The sequence below is a fragment of the Cryptomeria japonica genome, chromosome 1 (assembly GCF_030272615.1).
Source record: "Cryptomeria japonica chromosome 1, Sugi_1.0, whole genome shotgun sequence".
In the NCBI taxonomy this organism is placed as follows: domain Eukaryota; kingdom Viridiplantae; phylum Streptophyta; class Pinopsida; order Cupressales; family Cupressaceae; genus Cryptomeria; species Cryptomeria japonica.
The window spans coordinates 261,448,692-261,473,947 of NC_081405.1; the positions used below are offsets into that span (position 1 = coordinate 261,448,692).

The 25,256-nt window shown below is 32.2% G+C and overlaps 1 protein-coding gene across 3 annotated transcripts in view; it reads left to right on the forward strand.

Annotated features, from left to right (window-relative positions):
- Positions 1–13,200: 13,200 nt before the first annotated feature.
- LOC131073766 (uncharacterized) overlaps positions 13,201–25,256 on the forward strand; it is a 59,873-nt gene continuing 47,817 nt past the window's right edge. For all 3 annotated transcript variants that reach the window (XM_059217070.1, XM_059217071.1, XM_059217074.1), the window contains exon 1: positions 13,201–13,314. The gene's annotated coding sequence lies outside the window, so the exon portion shown is untranslated. The remainder of the gene's footprint in view (positions 13,315–25,256) is intronic.

Consider the following 25,256-nt stretch of genomic DNA (forward strand, 5'->3'; position numbering starts at 1 on the left):
GGAGAGGAGAGGGAGAGGAGAGGGGAGAGGGAGAGAGAGGGAGAGAGGGAGAGAGGGAGAGAACATGGGGGGAAGGGAGAGGTAGAGGGAGGGAGAGAGGGAGAGAAGAAGGGGAGGGAAGGTAGAGAGAGACAGAGACAGAGACAGAGACAGAGAGACAGAGAGACAAAGAGACAGAGAGACAGAGAGAGAGAGAGAGAGAGAGAGAGAGAGAAGAGGGGGTGGGAGAGGGAGAGAGAGGGGAGAGGGAAAGAGGGAGAGGAGAGGGGAGAGGGAGAGAGGGAGAGGAGAGGAGAGAGGGAGAGAGGGAGAGAACATGGGGGGAAGGGAGAGGTAGAGGGAGGGAGAGAATACATGATAAAAATCAAAGAGGAAGTTGGAGATAAGAATTAAATTCACTTACTTCTATAGAAGTGCAGACACAATTGTAGTGGGGTATGGAGGGAGAGAAGAAGAGAAAGAGGGATGGGGTATGGAGAGAGAGAGAGAGAGACCTTGTATGCGTTTGAGAGGGAGAGACGATACACTTACATGTGTATATATATGTTTAATATATTATATGTATATAAATAAATTATATATATATTATATGAATATACACATATTGTATATTACATATATTATATGAATATACACATATTATACATAGAATATAATATTATACAATAGCGCGTATGCGCTGTTTATAGTAAAGATAGCGCATACGTGTTGTTTAATGGGAAACACGTTCGTACGCGCTTCTTACACTATAAATACCCCATACACACTTTTTAAACCATAAGTACCACGTACGCGCTTTTGAATTTTTAGGCTTAAAAATAGGCCTAGATGACAAAGCTACGGATTGGAAGTTTGATTTCCCTCCATTTCTCATTTTTGACGTGTTTTATTTTATCAACTTGGTTTATCGACTTTTTCATCATCAGGTTTACACTTCATAAAGTGGGTATTTCTAAAATTGCCACCATATTTTCACCCATCTTCTGAGCTTTCTAACCATATAATTTTTTTTCAATTTTAACAACAATAACATATTATTATTGAATTTCTTTTACTAGTGTCTCCACAGTTCTCACAGACATAGGTGCACCATTTTTTGAATAACTTTTGATATACGTATCCAAATTTAAAAAACTTTATATATTATTGTAGTGCACTTGATTATTTACAATTTAAAAAAAAAAAATTGTATTTTCAATTTGTTTAGTGCAACTTATGCTTCGCGCACGAACAAGTACCGAATTTTTCAGGATGTGCTCGATTGGAAAAATCATAAAAAAAAAATACTCAACAAAAAATTACAAACAAATACACATCTTCTAGTGCTCACTCTTAACTATCTTTCTGCCAAAGGATTTGTCAAAATACTAAATCTAACTATGAATTTTTTGATGCGCATGTTAGATACTATGTTATGTTTTTCAGAAAAAAAAACAGGGTCATTTTTTCGTGCGCGAAGGATTTGACCCCCTTAATCTTATCCAATTTTGAAAAAGTTTAGTAGTTTGGAAACTAGATTCAGAGTACTACAATATTTGTGCTTTGATTATCTTCATATCTTGAGTGGATGACTTTCAAATTTTGCCTCTAAGTTCAGGTTCACCTGATTTCAGAAAAAAGTGTCCACTTATACCCCCTTTTTGACCACCATCTTTGTGCACTTACCCATAAAGGTAAAGTGACTCTACTTCTAACCTTAAGAGAAATAAATTTATCATAGTACTATATGTTTGTTTCTATCTATATTGAATATTTGGTTAATAAAATCATAGGATACTAGCAGGTCCATATTGGATATTTTTTCATACATATATTACCAATATGCTAATATAAGGAAAGTATAGTGACAAAATGCTTGGGATCGTCTCATACGTAGGGTGTGGCTAAATTGAATGGACTAATGAATTCTTATTACTCTTTAACTATGTTGTAAGAAATCTTTGGAAATAGTCTCCTTGGTCCTATAGAGCCTAAATTCTAGTAGAGCTACCCACTCTTGCTAGTTGGCCCATAATTACCTACAATTTGATCCTTGTTAATACAAACTAACCAAAAATCCAAAATTTTAAATTCTCAAGTATATATTTTTAAGATTGTGGGGTTCAATCTGGATCATCGACATTATTAACCCCTATAATATATTTTTAGTCTAATTTCATAATTTAATTATTTTAAAAATTATCAGATGTGATATTTTTAGTCACCATTCATACACATCCAAACTTCGAGACCTCCCTAATACTACATTTACCTAGTAGTGGTGTATTGAATTTTCATTTTGATATTGATATATCATCTATTATATGTATGCTATAATGAGAAGGGATTCATTATTTTTCTTATTATATATTAGACCATTGTGATTTTTTAAGGATTTGTATATATGTTTTATATAATTTCCATTTTATTTATTATATATTAGACAACCAACATAGGTTTACCTTGTACTTTAGAGGGGTAAAAAAAATCATTTAATGTATAATCAAGTGCATGAATATTTGACATAAAAGCTATTATTTTATAATGTTTCATAACACCTTTTAAATTTATATTTCCTTTTATAATTTAATAACTTGAATATAGTAAAATATTGTTAAGTCATCTAACCTACACTTCCAAACTTTAGGAGGTTTTCAAAATAAAATCATGCTACATATACAATTTTAAGAAATTTGTTTACTTTGCATAGACTTGATTAAAAAAAGTCATAGTGTTTTAGTACATGTACATATAATTTTTGACAACTAAATGATTTTTTATAAATTTCATTTCTTCTAGTTTGAACTTCAAGGTCTTTGAGCAAAATGAGTCCACATATTTTTTCTTAAATGGTTAAAATTAATGGATTAATGACTTTAATTGTTTTTCAATGAGAAAATAGTTTGGTATTTTTCATTTACACATATAATCTAATAAATTGGACAAATTTGTTTTATCACCTATTAAAAGCAAAGTTGGATGGAATTTTTATTATTTTATATATGTCTTCGTGTCTTTTATCTTGTTCCCGTTTTCTTTTTTTTGTTCTTAAATTGTTAATAGATCTATGTGTTATGCTATTGAAATTATTTAGATTTGGAAGTTGCACTATTCTATTTTAAGAGTTAGAAATCAACTATGTTTGTTTCTTCTTTAAGTGCATACTAGCATGTGTACATATAATATCAATAATCTATAATATGAAATTTCAATTGATAAAATATTTGAATACATTCTTATACGTAGGGTGTGGATAAATTGAATGAAACCATTTGTTTTTATTTCTATGAATAAATATTTTTTAAGAGATTCATGCAAATAAACTTCTTGGTTCTAAAGAGACAAAAGTGTAGGAAAGCTACCCACTCTTTTAATTTGACTCATTATTGCCCACAATTTGATCATTTGTGTTGCCTTGTTAATATAATTAACCCAAATCTCCATGTTTCAATTCTCTAATGCACTTTCTAGGATTGTGGTGTTTGATTTGAATGACCAACGTAATAAAGATATATAATATTTGCAATGTAAATTCATAGTTTACCAATTTAAAAGTTGTAATCAAGTATGATATTTTTAGCCACCACGTCTACACTTCTAAACTACAAATTTGAGACATGTATTGCCCTGAATTTTTCTTACGATATTAATAAAACATGTAGTATGCATATGCTAATGATCATGAAGGATTAATTATTTTAATTCTTATCTTAGACTAAATCTATCATCTATATTTTTTCTTAAATCGCCGGCAAGTAAGACATTTTTTTCTTATATTGAAAAAAAAAGTTTTCATTTAGTGTGCATTCAAGTGCATATGCTTATAAACAACATATCAGTTTCACATAAACTTGATTTCATATGTTCATAACTTTTTAATATGTATCTATATAAGTTTTAAATATGATTTTCAATTAATTTTTTTTACCTAGCCTATCCTCTTAGTTGTCCACATGTTTCTTTTTTTTTTATTATTAATAAGTGTTATCCAAGGGGGATAACTCCTGTACATTACATTCCTCATTACATATGATAGTGTAAAATGGACCAACTAATGCCAGCTCTACCTTAAACATCTGCTTTACTACTCCTATATCCCTAAATAATTAACTATAGTGGCTATATTTTCTCCAATTTCAACCACCTAAACCGCAGCTGCCGCAGAAAGCCAATTATCTTCGGAGTTGAGTAGCCTTTGAAATGGTCCCATATTCCTATTTCTGACCCCTATTCTATACACTTCCCATGCTTCCATGATGAAAGTTCTTTTCCTTTCCTTTGCCTCTTTTGCTTGTGCCCTCTCCTCCCTTTCTTCCTCCAAACCTTCCTCTTCTTCTGAATCTGAGGAGATATAGTTGTAGCTGTTGAAATAGATCCCTATCGCACTGGACCAATAATCAGTATCCACTTCCATCATTGCATTTGCTACAGCAAGACCATCATAGGCTCGGACAAAACCATCGATCAGCTGAACACATAGTTCCTTGGACCCAATAATATCGATCAGTAGACACAACACAGCTTCATAGACAAAACCATCACACCAATGACGATCACCTCCCAGTACCTAATTTGCAACCCTCCATACTGCATTGGCCGTTATTTCATCTGTGTTGAATAACCTTCTACAGTACGCTCGAGTGGTTTCCTCATAGCACATACAACTTAGACCAAACCGATGCACCATTGCAGCCCAAGCCAAATAAACTCTATCTCCTCTGCTCAAATCCGCTCCATAAATAGATAAACCCTGTCTCTAGATCATTCTGCTGTCATACGTAATCTTATCCCAATTTCGAAGCAATAAGCATCTCGTGAAGTGGAGTACTTTGACGACAACTTTCCATCTCCAACTAGTCTCTCAAATCAGTCCTTCCTAGATGGGTTCAGTCCACTCATCCTTCATACTATTATTCCCTATCTTCCTCGGATTATCTAATTCTGACATGTATCAGTCCCACCTAGATAGTTATAGTACCATTCACAATCTCCTATCTGATTCCTTTCTTTCTCTTTTTTCTAAAAGTATCATAATCCTCTTTCACAATCTCGTTAATTTCTCCGATCCATCCATCCAGTTTGATTACCTCTACCCCTTTTCCCACAATGATCCCTTCATTTGCCAGTTGATCCGCAGCTCTGTTTGCTTCACGATATACATGAGTTATCTTGTATTGTTATATTCGATTTAAATTTTGTTTTATGTCATCCAAATATTGCTGTAACTTCCAATTTGGTCTTGTTTGTTTTATGACTGCATTAATAACTATTTGTGAATCACCTTCAATTTCCACCTTGCTATATCCTTGGTCAACACAAAATTTGATACCCCTAACCATAGCCAAAGCTTCTGCCTTATTATTGGTAGCTACACCCATATTGCCTGCTATACTTCCCAAAATGATTCCGTCTTCATTTCTTAATATGCTTCCATAGCCTGCCCATCCGGGATTACCTTTCACTGCCCCATCAAAATTGAGCTTATACCATCCCCTCTTTGGAGTTTCCCAAAACGCATTTACCCTTTTTACCTGCTTTGATATCACATTTATATTAGGTGGGATTAACAATTTTCATTCCATCTGTATTTTTTTATCCCAATCATTTATATATTCAATTTTTCTATTGTAAGCCTTTGCATTTGCCACCTCACATATACTGATTTTTATTTTTTCAATAATTTTTTCCGATGTATTTTTCTTTCCTTCAAAGATTCTTCTATTCCTTTCTTTCCAAATCTACCAAATTACCATTGAGGGCCCAATAATCCACAACGAACCCCATAGAGACTTTTGATACAAAATAGGCCAACTTGTAATCCATTTTTTTAAATTGATCTCACTGGCGCTCACCCAGCCTAGACTGTTACTTAACCAATTCCAGCACTGTCTGGCAAAGGGGCAATCTAACAATAAATGGTTGATTGATCCCTCTTCTTGTTTGCATAGCATGCATATGCTAGGTCCTTGTATCCCATACATCTTCAATCGTTCACCTATTAATATTCTTTTGTGAAGAGCAGTCCATAAAAATGTTCCTGCCCTTGGGGCTACTTGTTTATTCCAACATAACATAGATGGCCAATCGCACTTCTTTCTGACGACTTCTTGTATTTGGTATCCCAGTTTAACCGAATATTCACCAGACTTAGCCGCACACCAAATTATTTCATCTTTTTTGTCCCTAATAACAATCCTTCTGCATTTTAAGATTTCTACTAATTTCCTTAAATCGCTATTATCAATACTAGTCAGCTGTATAGCTTTCCATTCATGAATTCCATTTCCATGGGAAACTTCTTTTACATAATCTGCCACAAATTCTCCATATATGTTTTTGGCCTCATTGATCCACTCCTTATCTCCAAAAAATTTACTGATGCTTTCATGCCCATCCCAGGAATCCTCCCAAAACTTGGCTCTTTTCCCATCTCCAATCTTCCATGATATATGGTTAGTTATAATAAATCTGCATTCCTTCATAAATTTCCAAATTATAGACCCTCCATTATTATCAATAGCAGTTAATACTCTAGCTAGATCATCATTATCTAAGTATTTCTTTTGTATAATTCTACACCATAGTTTCTCAGGCAAGCGGTATATTTTCCAAATTAACTTTGCTCCAAGTGTCAGGTTTTGCATTTCTAGATTTCTGAGTCCAGCCCCTCCTTCCACTTTCGAACTACAAGCTGTCTCCCAACCAATAAATGGTATTTTCTTAACCTGCTTCGCTCCCTCCCAAAGAAATCTTTTGAAAAAGCTTTCAAGAGTCTGTATTGCCTTGGAGGATAATTTAAAAATTGACATTGCATATATTGGCATGGCTGATAATACTGCTTTAATTAACAGAATTCTACTCGGAAGAGCAAGCCATTTATGTTTCCAGGCCTCAGTCTTTTGTCTACACTTAGCGATCATCTCCTCCCATACTTTAGATTTTGCTCTCCCCCCAATCAAAGGAACTCCTAAATACTTCGCTGGAAGTGTGCCGATTGACCATCCAAGCAACTTTGCGATTTTTGTTTGTGCAGCCTTCTTTGTATTGAAGAAAAAAAATTCACTTTTTTTATTGTTAATTCATTGTCCTGACACGTTGGCATAATAATTCAGAACCTCCTTTATTACCATTGCCTCCCATACAGATGCTTCCCCAAACAGTGTGGTATCGTCTGCAAACTGTGAATGTGTAATTGATTGAATTTCTGAATGAACTCTAATCCCCTTCCATACTTCTTCCACATGTTTCTTATTAGACAAGCTTCATACATTTCTTTCAACGCCTCACTATTTATTCTAGTCATCAAATATTAGAGATTGACCTTCAACAAACTAGATTAGATAATTGTTCTTACAAACTAAACAACAAATTTGTGCACTTCATCTTCATCATATTCAAATATTTAGACAAGGCAGATTCAATGGACTTAACTATCATAAGTTGAACAAAATTATGAAGAAATAATGTAAGAAAAAATATTAGTCAAAATAACTATGCTATGCAAATGAATTTATTTGTATAAATCATTATCTTTAAGTAAATATGTTTTCAACCTTTAACTTTAGATTTGAGTTGGCTCACTTAGTCTAGTAGAAATAATTGGTACATTAGATTAAACTTGTAAATTATTTAAGTATGTAGACTATTATAAAAATAAAAATAAATGACAAAAAATAAATTTAAATAAAGCTAGAGACTGAAAAAGTTACTTAAAAATTTCCATAAAACAATAACTACTCTTATTAAAACCACGGGAATAAAAATCCAAGCAAATTTATTACATAACTACCCCAAAAACCTCCAAAGAAAACAACAAAATAAAATATTACATAAAAATAAATTAAAAACTCAAATCTAATTAAAATATTACATAAAAACATACAAATTATATACTAAAATAATATATTTAAAAACAAACGTCAAACTACCCATACTCCTCATAATCTAAATAGAGTTCTCAACCCTTCCTTAGTTGGATTGAGGCTAGATCTATTGGATTCACCCCTCTTTCAATGTAAAGGTTAATTTGGTTCATTAGTGGTCTTATTCTATTAAGTGAAACCTTAGTTCCAAATTACACCTCTATAATTTGGTGAACCCCTGCATGCTTAATTTTTTATTATCTGATTGTTTATGCATTTTCAAATTTAAAATTTCACTCATAGATTGAATTTAAAAACTTAATTTAGAATTCTAAAATTTCAATTTGATTTTCATTGGCCCGCCATTCTGAATTTCCATTCAATTTCTCATTTTATTACTTTTCGTACTCTCTGGCTTTTGGCCTTTAATGGCCGGCTTTTACAAATTTCCATCCACTTTCCCCTCTAGTCACATCTGAAACTGTTTGCTTTTGGCCTTCAGTGACTTGTCATTCCAAATTTCCATCCAATTTCCATAGTGTAAGGCCCAGCGCGTTTCAATTTCATACTTTTATCCTTTGTTTTCTTGCATGCAATTTCCATAATGCAGTCTTTTTTTGCACCAAGCACAGTAATTGGATAAGAGAAATAGGTTTAGCCAGAGCAGACTGCGATTGAAAAACTCATAGGTACGCAAGTCACATGCATCACTGTGTTGTGAAATCTGGTGTGTCATAATATTCCTGACTTTTTCTTTTCCTTTTCCTTTTGTTTTTGGCCTTAATTGAAATTTCCCTCCGATTTCCATAGCGTAGGGCCAGCGCATTTCATTTTCATGCTTTTTCGCTTTCTTTTCTTGCATGCAATTTCCATAATGCAGTCCTTTTTGCGCTGAGCACAGTAAATCGATAGGAAAAAAAGCTTTAGCCAGAATAGACTGCGATTTAACAACTCGATAGTCATAGGTACACAATAGACAAGTCACATGCATCGGGAAGATCCATGACTTTTCCTTGCCTTTTGCAATGTGGGGGACCATTATTATCGATTGCCCACAATCTGGAATTCACTTCAATAAAGATGTAAGAATTATCACTTTAGAATGCTTGTTACAAGATGTATTTTATTTTATTCTATAATATTCTTCAATTCCTTGTGTTTTGCTTTTTATTATTTTTAATTAACTTTTAATCATTTTTAGGATTACATTCTATTTTTTTTCTATCAATATTACTAACTTATCAAACTTAAAAGATAAATATCACTTAAATGTATCATATATGGTTATATAATTATTTTATATTTTTAAATCATTTAATTTTTAAATTTATGAATAATGTAAAAAGAATTCTTAATAAAATAGAATAAATAATTATTTTAAAAATATTATTTATCGTATTTTATGTATAGAAAAATAATAATAATTTTTTATTTTATTTATCAAATTATGTAATATTTTTTAGTAATTTTATTAAATTTCTCTAAAGAGAAGTATGTAGTATGCTCGCATTCAAATGTTATGCATTATTTTCCTCTCTTTTGTAATTATGCCACTCAATTCTATGATTGGACTTTGAAATAATGATAGACTCGGATACTCATCACTATATCCAAATGGAGCTTTACCACAATAATTTCCATATTATACAATGTTGTATCACTTTTTGCAAAAGTTTAATTTCTTAATTCTAGACCTTTTGTATTCCATGATTTCTAATTTCCTAGTTAATTAAGCATACTTTTAATTCATGTATTTTTTTTAATTGGTAAGATAATAACTAGACATTGCACATGCTGCCATTGTTGTTAACATGGAGCACGGATGTCAAATGACTAACATGAATGATCACATTAAGTAGAGTTTATTATTCTATATGGATAAAAATGTTCTTTATATCTAAATATTCACTCTACATGCATGCTTGTGAATTCTTACATACTTTGAGATAGATAATTATTTTAGGATTCACATGCACCTCAATGTGTCAACAAAATGTAATGGTTAAATTTTTATTTTGTGGTTACTTATCAACAAATGGTGTATTTATGTGAAGTTGAACTCATTACCATAGCCTTCATCTTTTCCATTTACACACATTCTCATTCATATTTTGGCATTTTTCCAGTCACATATAGAAACCTTTTCATGCATTCTACCATTTAGCACAAATCTTATCTCCCCCATATCTAAACTCCCATTCCCTAAATAAACCTTATCACTCCACCATCCTAGTTTAGTTGGTAGAGGGTTGACTACTATTCTTGAAACTCTTATCAACATATAAGTATATCCTTATTGCCTTAACACATATAAACTCCTTCCATTATAGTCAACTAGATACACAACATATACATTTTCAATAACATGCTTAAATTGTGAGAAATAAAGGAAACATGCATATAAAAAAATGCACACTATGAAAAAGAGACATATACACCACCATATAGTTGCAGAAAATCTTAAAGGAAATATATTTTTAAGAATAGTTGCAATTTCTTGCCTCGTGTTACTATACAAAAGCTATTACAAGTGGTACACGAGCATAAAAGGTTTATTGAAATAGATAAAATTCACATTGCTACTCTTTCATTATTGCTCTATGTCCTACTTAAGAAATAAATATCCAACATCCACACTCTATCCTATAACAAGAATTATGAGTAGATTTTTTTTAGAACAAATCTTTCAAGTTACATGAAAATTTATCATATAGACATCTCCCAAGATCCCATGGCTATTGGAAAGCCAAAGGACATCCATTTATAGCATTTCAACTTTGAATATTATTCAAATTTTAACTTCTACCCAAATAAAAAAATGTTGTTTCTTTCACAATAATAAATTCTCACTAGTTACAATTTCATAAATGGTAATGCTATTCTCACCATGAAAAAACCCATTTGGGCATGCACACAAAGATGGGAGACCACAAAGTAGTTAGAAATCAAGAGGTGTCGTGCTTGTGTTATCTCTTTCTTTGGAAACTACCAATCCTTAGGCTCAAATTTGTCTTGTAAATCCAAATCAATTGCTTGGGCCTACATTTCAATGCTCAAAGTCATATTTTTCTTAAAAAAATATAGAAAATTTAACTAAATATCAAGTCATATCTTTGTCAACTTTGTAAATTCTTCAATGTTGATATGAAGAAAATTAAATGATAATGCTAAGGTTCCATCTTCGCTTTCTTTTGCTAGTGTCTTTTTTTTTTATGAAAACCTATGTATACAAGTTTTATATTCATTTTTAATCCACTCATCCATATTTTTAAAACATGTCATTTTGACATCCAAGATTCTATTTAATACATATTAAATAAATTATTCTTTTATTAGTTTTTAGAAAAACAAGTGTCATGTAGTGGCGAGTACTTGCCATCATAGTATTGTAATTAAAATATTTGTTCTAACTTTTAATTTTTATAATTTTGAATTGTAATACAATATTTGTAATAAAAAGATTTGTTCTAATTTTTAATTATTATAATTTTAAATAATTTTTTTTTAAATTATATTTATGTGATATTAACTATAAATCTTATTTTAATAAAATAATTGTAATATAATATAAATTTAATAGTAAAAAATATATTTTCCTTGAAAGAATAATCCTAATTTAATTTAAAAAATATATAGTTATAATTATATTAATAAAATTAATCTCAAATTTAATTATAGTGTAATATTATATTATTTTTTATATTTATGTAATATTAATTATATTTTTTATTTTTTTATATTAAAATAACTATTAATAATTATAAAAGTGAAAATAGATATTTTTTGAATAACTTAATGAAAAATATTTAAATTTATGATTAAAAGCTATTAGATTATTTTGTATATATTAAAAAATTGTGATTTTCAATAAGTATTAAAAAATAGAATGATTTGAAAAATATATATATAATACAGTTATAAAGAATACATATAATAACTAGGTTTATTTTTTTAATAGAAATACTTGTATTTAATTTTTCATTTAATTTAATTTAAACTTTATCAAATCCTTATAATTGGTTCCATTATCTATATTTTGAGATAAAAAGAATTATTAAAATTTATATATCTATTTAGGAAAAATATTTTATTCACAATATTATAAATAATAAAAAATGAAAAAAACTATTTAAAATAGACTTTTTTTTTTTTTATTACAAATAAATCCCAAAAAAACCTAAAAAATCTACTAGTCCTAAAATATTGCTCCTATAACACCAATTTTTAAAAATCAATCATAGTGTAGTTAAATAATTTTTACAATATCTTAAATTTAAAAATATAAATCTCAAAAACTCATATATTCATTCAAAAAAAAATAAAAAAAATCAATCATAAACTATGCAATGTTAGCTAATTTTCCACTAAATAAGTTTTTGAAAATCTTTTAAAAAAATCATTTTTTACTAGTGACATGTCCATGATGACCCCAATGGTCCGACATGGTTGACCTTTCATGAGTGCTACATTGACCCTATGATTTATGGATTTGACTCATGAAATTATAAAATTACAAATGTTTATGTGATTTATTGATGTGTGGTTGTATTTAAAGGCATTCAATTATCTTCTATTCATAGATTCCCTCTTACATCATTCCAATTTCTAGAGTGTTCGTAAAAATTATATTAGAACAACTTGATTAGTGCACTAGAAAGATCAATATTTATCTCAAGATAATCATATGATATATCTATGTGCTTACTTGTTTCTTGTTGATTCTTAACACAATAATAAATCCATTATTTTCTAGAGATTGATGTAGGAGAATGTGTCCCTTAACAATCCAAAGATCCTCTAAAAGTATTCTAAAATACTGCAAGTCCTTAAAGTAGAGCAATAATAAAGAATTAGATGGATCATGAAAGTAAAAGCGCGTAACTCTATAAAAATGTCTTATATTCATAGACTCACCTAAAAACTGTCACAATCTCTACATAATTTAAGGTGAAACAAAAACAAAATGAAAATCCACTTCTAACATTGAAAATAATATTTTTTTTATCATATCAATTTTATTAATTTTTCAAATCCTTGAAACAAATATCCTATACATTATATTTACTTTCTTAACTCATATTTAACCCAGATTAATTTTTACCAAATTTTTTGAAACGCGTAGCACTACATTATTCAAGGAAAAGGTATCCAACTGCATGGTGATGGGACATCGCAATGTCTTCGTTGAAGTTGAAGTTGAAAGGTTCTGCCTTGCACGCCATTCAGAAAAAGGATCACTTGCGGTGGGGCCTACTTCTTTACGTCCTGTACGTTTAAATCATCTTTAATCATTTGTGATTTTTATTAATCCTATTTATTCAATCATAATCCATATTAGTTTTCCTATATAAGGATAAGGCGGACATCACTCTTTTGATAAGAAATTGGAAGTTCACGAAGGTGTAGTAGTAATGCGATTTTTAAGTGTAGAAGGAGAATTGCAATTATTGTTGCTGTTTTCCAGCTGCTAAAGGTAGGTTCATCTACACCTACTTACATTTCATTATTTTCATTCGCTTTGTCTTATTAAGTTTAAATTACAGTAGTGATAAAGCCTTTCTGTAATTGTTATGGTACTGGAAAGTTATCATTCTACTCTATGCTCTGTGTGTGGTATTTTAACTCCCACATTTAATATAAAAAGAAAAGTTGCATTTAATATCTAAAGCAAGATTTACAATTGATCTTTATTCATATATTTTTTTCTTTTTAACTATTCAGACATTAAATTTTGATATCTACATTTCTTTAGATTTGCAGTTTTTAATATGTCATAATTATTTTTTTATTAGATATTAAATGCAATTTTTAAGAGGGGGTTCCAACCCACCTATTCAGATACCAGGTAATATTCTTGAAGAGTGATTCTCAACAAGTTTAGACATCCACTACTCCAAAGCATTTATCTGCTACTCGAGAGCTTTCCTCTATTGGGCAAGCTCGCATCAGTGCACCTAAACAAATTTGAAGCAAACTTGGAAAAGACAGCATTGTCAGCAAGAGGTTATTGTAGAATCTCTAGATTGAAATTCCCAGAGGAAACAATTCATTAATATAAGAAAGTATCCTTCATGATTAAATTTATGAAAGTTATAGTTATCACTTTGTGGGAGATACTTAGATTGTAGAGTCAAAAGAGTTTGTTCCCTGTCAAGTTTAGATGGGAAGAGATCTGAAAGATCATATGCATGTTACCCACTTTGCAACTCCAGATGACATGTTTAACCAATTCTTTGCATTCACAGGAATAGACAGTTTTGGCATGTTTGATGAAGTTGATTCGCTTGTCCATTGAAAATTTTTAGTAAATAAAGAGCTTCAAGCTATGAACTTCGAAGATGAGTTATCCTTGGATTTCTTTATGCCCATTTTCATGCTAGTCCATCTCTAGTACAAACTCATTTATAAAGGTAAGCCACAGAATATAGTTTGATAAACAACTTCATCAATCACAAAGTTAATAATATCTTCCATAATTTGCTATTCATATTTCCAAAGAGTGAAAGAGAACAAACTTGAGTGTCACAATCTCCATCCAAGGGTAGTAGGGTGCCATAACTTCAACTGAAGTGAAAACTTTTCTTAAATGAAATTTTAGATTTGATGGTAGCAGACTTTGTCAACGGTAGATCACTGATTCGTATCAATAGATGCTACCAAATAGTAGCAGGGAAGTAAAGTCCTTGTGACAGCAGTGCAGATTTTACTATATTATTAATAACTAGATTTCAACAAGAAATTTTTTACATGAAGCATCTCTGTTTTAATTGTTGATCTCATCTTACAGAACTAGCCAAGAAAAATTGGAGACAGAGGAGGATCTTCATGGCACATCTTTTAAGTAAAGCCCTAATAATGCATTTGGATATCAGGCATTTTAACTTTTATTGAGGGGTTTGTGATATCCATAGCAACATGTTTATTGACTTGACTGCAAGGCAGGCAAAAGATTGCAGTCCTTCCCTTTGTCCCATCTCACCTGACTCAAAGAAGTTATATAATGTTTTGAACTTCCTGCAGAAACTCCATTTTCTCCCTAGTCACCTGAACAATAGAATAGGAGAAATCAAAGAAAACATTCCAGGAAGAGGAACAGGGGTGAAGTAAATGTGGGGAAGAGGAACAGGGGTATAGTATAGGAGGACAGCTCGTACGAAAGAGTTGAGAGGAAAAAGCTCTGGCAAAATAAATTCCATCCCCTCAATTTTCTTGTTTATGATTAGTATAGAAGGTTTGAAAACTTGTGAGTTATCCAGTCAGGGTATTCGAAGAATAGATTTTTAATCTTGTTGAAGCTGCCGTGTTTATCTGCATACACTGCCATGTCAAATTGTTTCTAAGTGTGTTTGAGGAAAGTGTTTTTTTTCTGAAGTTGGTCAATTCATGATCACTGAATTTGATTAGTTTTCTTTTTGGTCTTATTATTATTTCAGTTATGGGTTCTTTAATGAATTACTACTACATCTTCTTGATTGCAAATGGTAGACATTCACATGGACTAGAGGTATTGCACACTAGTTAGTCTACAAGGTTGTGGATATTCTAATTATCACCATTCTCAAGGTTGATAATATCCTTGATAATTTGCTAGTCACTATTACTAAGAGTGAAAGAGAACAAAATTGAGTGGCACAATTTTCATACAAGCCTAATAGGGTGCCATAATTTCTAAAGGAGACAATCCATTAAATGAAATTTGCATTCCATGGTAGGAGACATTGTTAAGGGTAGGTCATTGAGTTGCACCAACCAATTCCACCAAATAGGAGTATGAAAGTAAATTCTTCATGATAGGGCTACTATACCAAGCTTATATGTTATAAATCTCTTAAATATTTTACTATATTATTAATAGTTAAATTTGAACTAAAATAATTTTACATGAAGCGTCTTTTTTTATAACTGTTAATCTCATCATAATGACCTCTAGTTGTAGCCAAGATAATTTGATGGTTGAGAAGGATCTTCCATGATACATCTTTAATTAAAGTCTTAGCAATACATTTCAATATCAAATATTTTGATGGTTGAGAAGGATCTTCCATGATACATCTTTAATTAAAGTCTTAGCAATACATTTCAATATCAAATATTTAAATTGGATTGAGGAGTCTTTGACATCCATACAACCATGTTTATAAACTTGATTTCAATGTAGCAAAGAGTTTGCAGTCATTTACCTTGTTCCGTCTCACTTGACTAAAACAAATTCTATGATGTTTTCAACAAATTCAGTTTACAATTAGATTTAGTACACAATCAACAATAAAAATAAAAGATATATTGATATTTTTTTAGCAATAAAAATTCTACTAACTAAAAAAATTCTAACATATAATCTATCTACTATTTTATACAATTTAAATAAAATAGAATAATTTAATGTAACTCTAAAAAATTAAGAATGGAATAAATAGAATAATGTAAATCGGATAATCTTGTTCAAGTTGCCATGTTTATGTCTAGATACATTGCAATTTCAAATTGTCTTCGAGTGTGTTTGAAGGCAGTGGCTTTTTGAGTTGCTCAATTCATGCTAACTTAATTCACTTAGGTTTCTTTTGTCTTGAGAAAAATCTTGCTCACTTGTTAGACTGTGTGGCAGCAAGTAGTTTGTCTTAAAAAGGAAATTCTTGCAGTTTAGGAGGTTTCTTAGATTAAGGGTTTTAGAGATGTTCAATTTAAATATTAAGTGTTAGTTTTAGTTAATTGTCAAGTTTAGAGTGAAGTTTGTAGGAATTAAGATTGTATGTTTTAAGATTATACAAAATGTAATTTTTAAAAAATATATAATATTTTTTTTAAAAATAATATATGTTATTAAATGATATTATTATTGTTATTTTTCATAATATTATCATGGTATCAAAGCTGGTTTGAGTGTGACTCCATCATGAGAGTGTTTAAGGAAATGAAAATCTTAAGAGATGATCCTCCTAGAATTGTAGAGTATATATAAGAGTAACTAGCTAGTTTAAGAGCTCAAGTTTCTTGAAGTATTTAGGAGGAGAGAAATCCACTTTAAAAAGTATTATTTTCTCTCATTTGAAAGAAAAAACTTTGAGGTGTCAAAGGAAAGGACTCTATATCCACGTGTTCTATTTAGGATGGAATGGAGAAGGTACTATTTCCCTACATTTTCCTAACATTTTCCCTACATATATATGGACTACATCGACTCCTACATCTTCTTCAAAGAAATTTTCTTTTGCTAATTCTTTAGAATGATAGGAATCCCATTCCCATTCATTAGAATTTGTCTCACTTGTAGCTTGCAATCTGCAGATTTGTTCATATAACGTTTGATTTGTTTTCCTTGCTATATATTTTCTTCTTTCGTATTCAACTTCTTCTAGACTAAGATTGAGTTCTGTCAAACTTGTTATCAGCTCTCCTTGATTTGTACTAGGTTCTTGCTTGTTTTGATTGAGAGTTAATGTTGCTTGGGAGCTACATTTAGTTTGTTTTTCTTGTTGATCAGAAGCTTGCTTCTTTTGCCATTTCATGCTTGTTTGTTCTCGTTACTTGGCACTTGTTTCTTCCCTTTCAATTGCAAGTTGTTCTTGTGTGTTTTCATATTCATCTTATTGTTGGCTAGAGGATGTGTTCTCTGATAGAGTAACTTGTCATACCCTAAGCATGCTTTGTCTATAGCCTGCTAAGTATTAGGTTGGATACGTTCTGAGATACCTTCTTTTCTTTTTCCTATAGGACCTATTCTAGTGTATCCCATTTTATGAAGGATGTTAAATCCTTTTCCATACTTTTTAGTAGGGTATTATCTTTTGTTGGACTTCTTCATCTTTGTATAGCCACTGTAGCACATCCTTGTCTTTTCTTTCCTCTGATAAGGTCCTAGCACTAACAAATGCTCCATCAAATATTGGAAGATGTTTCACAGTTGGTGGTTGTTTAGAATTTGATGGTTTTCCATAGGATTTTGGAGAAAATGGTAGTTGTGATAGTGAATATTCTCTATTCACTCGATCTCTTAACTGCATTTATTTTTCCGTACTTGACAAAATTGAGGCAAATGATTTTTCTTTGGATTGTGTGTTTGAAGATGATGTCTCCCTATTATGAGGAACAATGGCTTCTTGAGCTGGTTTTAGATTATTCCAGTATTGGAATGGATTTGAATATGCTAAGATTGTGATTTCCTGCCTATTGTAAGGAAATTTTAGGCACTGATGATATGTTGATGGAACATCTTGTATGTCATGTATCTAGGGTCTTCCCAAGAGTATGTTGTATGATAAGTCCAAGTCTATAACTTGGCATACTGTGTCTCTCTACAAAGGTCCCACACTGATGGGTAATATCATAGTTCTTTTAAAGGAACACTCTTCTTCATCATATGGTTTGATGGTGATCTTTTTCTAGGGATCAATTGCATCTTCTAAATAACCTAGAACATGGACAAGACTCAATGAGCAAATCTTTAAGCCATCTCCACCATCTATTAGGACATGTTTAACGTGTGTCTTATGAATGAGGACTTAAATATGCAAGGGAGCATTATGGGGATGTTGCAAAGACATGTTGTCTTCTTTGGTGAATGATAAGCAGTGAGGGGTTATGTGTTAGAACTTGGAGGCAACTAATAGGGGAGGGGGGGGGTGAATCAGTTGTCTATTAATTTCAACCCAAATATAACTTAATCAAACTTGATGCATAATACCGGTAAACCAAACTTAATATCGTTTGACAATTTAACAGTTAATAACAATGTTGGTAAAGTTTAATGCATGAAACAGAAAGACAAATAACATCCACAACACGTAACACATATATTTGTACGTGGAAACCCTGTAAGGGGAAAAACCATGGTGGGAAACCTTACCCACAATCAGATGATACTACTATAGATAGTATGTGTGTACAAATGGGGTCTGCACATGCAGAAAGGCCAAGTGCCTAGAGCTCACTACTCAATCACAAAATGAGAGTTACACTGACTACAATTGGATGGTTAAATCCAATGATAATGTACTACTCAAAGTAGCATCTTCATATGTTGGATTCAGTACCGGTTAAGATCTGATTGTCTTCTTTAAAACCTTCCTTTAATCTTCAAATGATGTCTACGTGAGTATCTCTTCTTATATTCGCATATACCTTATTACATTCCTCTTCCACTACTATGTTAATCTCACAAATGAGATCTTACATATATACCAAAACCTAAGACCAAATGTGTAGGTCGGCTTATTAAGAATATTATAATTAAATCAATTACAAATAAGTTAAGATGTGATGCATCATGTCAGCTTAATGCATTTACAATAATAACCAATCAATAAATCATCCCCATAACGTGTCGTGTTGATCTGGAATAGATAACGCTTGCCGGTCCATAACCTAGAACAATTTGTCGGTAACAACAAATATGCAAACTCGATTAGACCAATAACCAAATCACCAAATCCAAGTGTTCAAACCATGTCTTCGACATAAGCAAGTAATCTCTAGATGATAACAAGTCATCCTCTGTGCCGGTGAACAATATAACCTGTTGGTGAACCAAATACAGGTGACTGTGTACAAGTCACTGAACATGCCGGTGAACATAACCAAACATCTCCAGAAGGATAGGTGTTGATAAGAGTTGACAAGTGTTGACATCAATGACAAAACCAATACAACACATCCATAATACCAACAATCTCCCGCTTTGGCATTGATGGAAAAACCATCTAAGTGCCAAAGCAGAAATGCCAAAAACCAAAAACCAACAATCTCCCAAAGAGATCAATTTACCAGAAATCAAAATACATAATATTACTCCCCCAATGAGTAATCTCTCCCCAAAAGATAATGTGTTTTTCCATAGATATCTCTCCCCCTTTGACATCAAATGCCAAAGCAATACAAATACCAGAGCACAAAACCAATAGTTATAGCCAACTACTCCCCATGAGAAGTAGCTCTCCTTCATCAAAGCCGGAAAAAGGTTTCTTTGTTAATTTCTGTCAGTCTGATGCCATTCTCCAACTGTCTAAGTTTCTACCGGTGAGGGTATAACCCCAAGCTTTTCTCTGAGATATTCAAAAGTTTCCTTAGGCAAAGGCTTAGTAAAGATATCTGCAATCTGCTCTTTAGTATTCACATAAACCAATTTCAATTCTTTTGCTTCAACATTCTCTTCCAGAAAATTGAATTTGATAGAAACATGTTTAGTTGTAGAGTGAAATACCGAATTCTTAGATATATCAATTGCTACCATATTATCATAGTAAATGATTATAGGTTCTTTGCATTTTACCTTTATGTCCTTCAACATTTGCTTAATCCATAATACCTGAGTAAAATTAGTTGTTGCTGCAACATATTCTGATTCTGCTGTTGATAATGATGTACAACTTTGTTTCTTGCTCAACCATGAAATCAATCTGTTACCAAGAAAGAATGCTCCACCAGTGGTGCTCTTTCTGTCATCTACATCTCCTACCAAATTTGCATCTGTGTATGCACATAAATCAAAATTTTCATCTTTACGATACCATAAACCAAGATTTGTTGTGCCTTGTAGATACCAAAAAATCCTTTTCGCTATTGATTCATGATTTTCCTTAGGATTACTCTGAAATCTTGAAACAATACATATTACATTCATAATATCAGGTCTTGTTTGTGTCAAATACAGTAATAGTGAAAATTACATGCCCATGCCAATTTCATTTAGTTTTTGGTCAATTTTGAGAAAAAATCTTTGATAAAATGAAATATCAACAAATAGTCCTCAAATGGTGTAATCTTGTTAGGAGTTGGACTAATTCCCTTAGTATTTACCTTTCTTTATTGCACACATTTTCATGCATTTGGGCCTTATCTCATCTATGTCCACACACTTTCCCATACATTTTATAGACACCTAAAATTATCTTCCAAATTTTTTGTTATTGTCAATCTAATTGTCATTATCACTTTTGAACTAACAAAATAGATTTTATATATTTAGTTAATTATCTTAATTTATCTCCTAACGTTAATTATAGAATTTTTATTATTTAATTATTCATCTAATCATTCCTCCAACATTAATAAAATAAATTAGGACTATTTATTCAATTAATCGATATCATTTCTAAAGTCTAACCTTAGATAAGTAAATTAAAAAAATATTTATTTGGGCCCATCCTACATTCATGTCATTAATTCACTGAACTCAATTGATTAATCTCATTAAACACTTATACTAATCAAACCATGATTAATTTAAAATTTATATTTCTGACTAATTTGATTAATCATGTGTCATATTTGTCCCTTTTATCCATAAAACCCTCTCATTAAGTCCTAGCTATCTATTTTTTCTTAAAATATCTACAGGTCTATTATTTAAAACATGTGACTCACACACATGTGAGAACCTTCAATTATCAAATATGACATCGTCATTTGATCCTCACAATGTATGTGTAAGAGTAATCACATGTGATAATCCTATATCCCCATGTGGTCCTTATATGACATATCACTCTTGCCCATTGGCATCTGAGTCACATATGTATGAGGACCTTCAATCTCCACAATTTGATCAAAACAAGGTAATCTCAACCATCTAAACCCTATTGATCTTTACCATAGTCTAAATGCACCAATTACAAGATGCTACCTGAAGGCTTATCTTTCCTCCAAATATCTCATTCAAACCTAGCCATTGATCTCAAAATTCAATCTCAACGTTTGATCATCCATTGTAAAAACTATAAATGGACCCTCTTGGAGGCTATTTTTAAAAACACAATGTTATAATAGTTGTAATGGAGTGGAAAATAGGGTTTACTAACTGTAATATTGAAATTGTGAATGATGGAGATCAAGAGAAAACTACTCTTTCCCTCCAAGGAGAGATGAGAGTTTCACTATGGATTTCCCTTCAAACATTTTTCACGTAGTTACATTGGAAGAGGAGAAGAGAATTCACTAGATTTAACCTCCCAACAAGAAGATGGAATTTTGAGTGAAATGGGAGTGATAAGCTAATCCCCTCTTCCTATTTGAAATGGAAAGGAATTGATTGAATTATGTAGTGCAAAAGTGACAAAGAATTGATTATAACTTAGGATCAGAATATGGGATGAAGTTGTGCATTTGGATCTAGTAGTAATATGTCAAGATGAAGTCACCCTTCGAATTTGAGGAACCACACACAGAAAAGAGAGGAAAATGGGTTGGGGTTGGGAGTTTGCCTTTAGGTCAAACCCCTATTTTGGAATTAACCAAGTAATGAAAGAAAGTACTTTCAAGTAGATGTAAATGAAAGACTGAATTGTAAATCACCTCAAGGGAGGTTGTGATAGCAATGTTGATAGAAATGCTTGTGTGGAATTCAATGTTGGGATCAATCTCCTCTTCAATGGTTGAATCCTTAACTTGAATGCCACACCTAGCCTTGATGGGAGACTTGAGAATGCTCAATACTGGAAAAGAATGCATGAATTCTCTTGAATGCTTGATCACATATGCAACTTGAAAAACTCCAATATTATCCAACTTCAACTTATGAAAATGAGAGGATGAATGCCCCTTAAATACATGTTAGTGGATTTGATTTTTGTCATGGGCCGACATCAAGGGAGTTTCCCGCTCACTGCACAACCCACAATGCATGTTGTAGGAAGGGTCCTACCCCAAAATAGGACAAGGACAGGGGCGCCACATCCCTGTCCTACCCCTTTCTCTAGGGTAGAGTGCAGACAAGGTGATGTGGATTCCAAGGAAGAAGTTGATTCCAAGGGTTGAGAAGTCATCGGTCTCCTATCAGGCTAGAGGATTTGATCTCATGTGCGTGAGGACCCTAATGCAGTCAAAAATTGCTAGGGTCACAATTTTATGACACTACACTAACAAAATGGGAAATATAGGCCTATTTTTTCTTTGATTACATTAAGAGGGATAATGATCCACTTGGCCCATGATGTTCTGAAACACAAAGTGAATTCAATGATCTCTCATGGGTGTAATTGGAAATGACTTTGCAAATTAGGAAGAAGACTGCAAGGTAAGGTGAGAAGATGATCTTTTTGTGTGTGTAGGGCTGCAATAGGCTAAGAACCTGATTCTAATTAAAGAGGATACCATAAAGCAAATTAGAACCAAATCACAATCCAAAATTGAGGCAAAAGTGTAGGGAGTGGAGTACCCTGAGAAATCTTCTCCTAGGGCTAGGGAGTTGTGGGAGACTTTCTCCCGATAGTTTTTGCTTTGAAAAATTGCACATTGTAGATCTTTGTCTGACAACTTTGCACCTCATTTATTAGCTTCATCACCTATTCATGCACAAAGAAAAGAGAAAATATTAGGTGGAAAGGGGTTTTACTAAGTCAAACCCTAGTTTTGGAATCAAACTTGAAATTGAATTGAATTGAACATGAAAGAAAAGTGTGCTGATATGTAGAAAAGGCTAGATCTGATAACAAAAGTATCTTATGACTTGATGATGAAAATGATTCTTTGAAGATGATCATCACTGTTGATGCAATATCATGACTCGACACAAAAGACCTAAACGGACATCACAAAAGACATGCTTGCATGAAGGTTGTTGAAGGTTGACACGATAAAGAATATGGTGCCCAATGAAATATCTTGAATGATAGATACCTGAACACTCAAATACCTTATCCTTTGTATATTCATGTTATTAAAAATGAGGGAGGATACCTTTCTTATATACCTCTCCCAAGCACTTTGGTGTGCAAAACTTAGAGCAGGACAACATAGGAAAATATTTCCTTCTTTTCTTAGCTAAGTATTCCATGGTTTAAATTTGGGGCCAAACATTTGGGAGTGGAGTGCCTTGGGTGACACGCTTCCAAGAGCAGGGTGTCCTAAGCATATTTCTCCCCCCCAATGTGGCCTCAAACTGGGACTTGAGGTCCAAAATGATAAGGAGAAGCTGAAATGACATGTGAAATTGAGATTTAATGAACAAGAACAGAGGCGAGAGGTCATACATATCAAAATAGGGCCTGATTGATCAAGAAATTGTATAGGGATGTAATTCATGATGCTACAATACTAGCCTAAAGAGAAACAACATATCTTCCATCACACAACCTGATCACAACTATACCATTGGTGCACTAGAAATTTTTATGGGATAGATTTTGGAAGACTTCTTAAGTAGTATGTTCAACCTCTTACACTCTAACAGAGGTGCAAAGGGAGGAAAGGTATATGTTCTTTTCTTTATATTTAAGTCTTTGTTTCCATTTTCATTCCCACTTGTTTACTAATCCTACCATTTACCATAGATATCTTGTTAGAATGTTGTCATTGATGTCATTGATGTTTTTGTGATCTAGCAACATAGAGAATTGAAAACCTCGGCCCTATGCTTGATCTGTAGACTATCAAGGAGGATGTCAACTGGCTCAAGAATAAGATGGAGGCTTGGGAACCCCAAATGGTGGGCCTTAATGAATTCCATGTGTAGGTTTTACATAGCTCCGCACTCACCCTCTCTCTGCTGAGGGAACGCTATGTGGACACTGAGGAGGACAAACAGGAGGCTAGGGACCTCTACAAGTTCCTATCAAATGAATGGAACAGTGCTATGGATGCCACTAGGGTGTGCAAGGCACCCTTGTAGTTTTTTTTTTGTTTCCTATTTCTAAAGACTTGGTTCCTTTTTGCTGATAGTTGTTGTTAATTATTGTTATAGTGTTGTTTTTGTGCTATGATTTTTAATATTTTTTCTATGTAAAGGGTCAGTGCCCTTATTATCACTGCTTTATTAATCAAAAACAAATTACGACAATCTCAAAACATATAGAGCTAACAGAGGGTGACGTCTGACAAGACCTAATGAACAAAGAACTAGGGTTCTTGGCAGGGGTCTAACTGATATCTCCATTGTCCACTTTACCATTGGGTTGGAGAGCACGCTTAGACCTGAAGATTCAGGTGGAGTCGATGCTCGGTACCTGTAGCTGCATAAATAAACTGTTGAACATGTACATATATAAACCACATAATATCATACCGTGAATAGGGAATGGAAGCGACGTAGCTTGCATGTAAAGATTAGTGCGAAGATTTTCCCTTTCACCCAATCACATCAAACATAGAAGCAGTGTATATCAAGTCAATATGCATTGATAAATGTAAAGAAACTCATAAATAATCTAGCCCAATAATGTATTGTTGAATATGAATAGCATCTAATAATCACATCATAAACTACATCATATGATTCCATCGAAGACATTGACATATAATTATCAATCACAACCACATAACAACATCAGAGATAATAAACAATGTAAGATCAAGGCAGATATACATCTAAGAGTATCAAGATAAAATTCTAACATTACAAGAATATTCTATCTATAATCATCTAACACACAGAGCGAAGATACATCATATAACATCACATGCTCAAAAGATCAGTATTTTGACCAT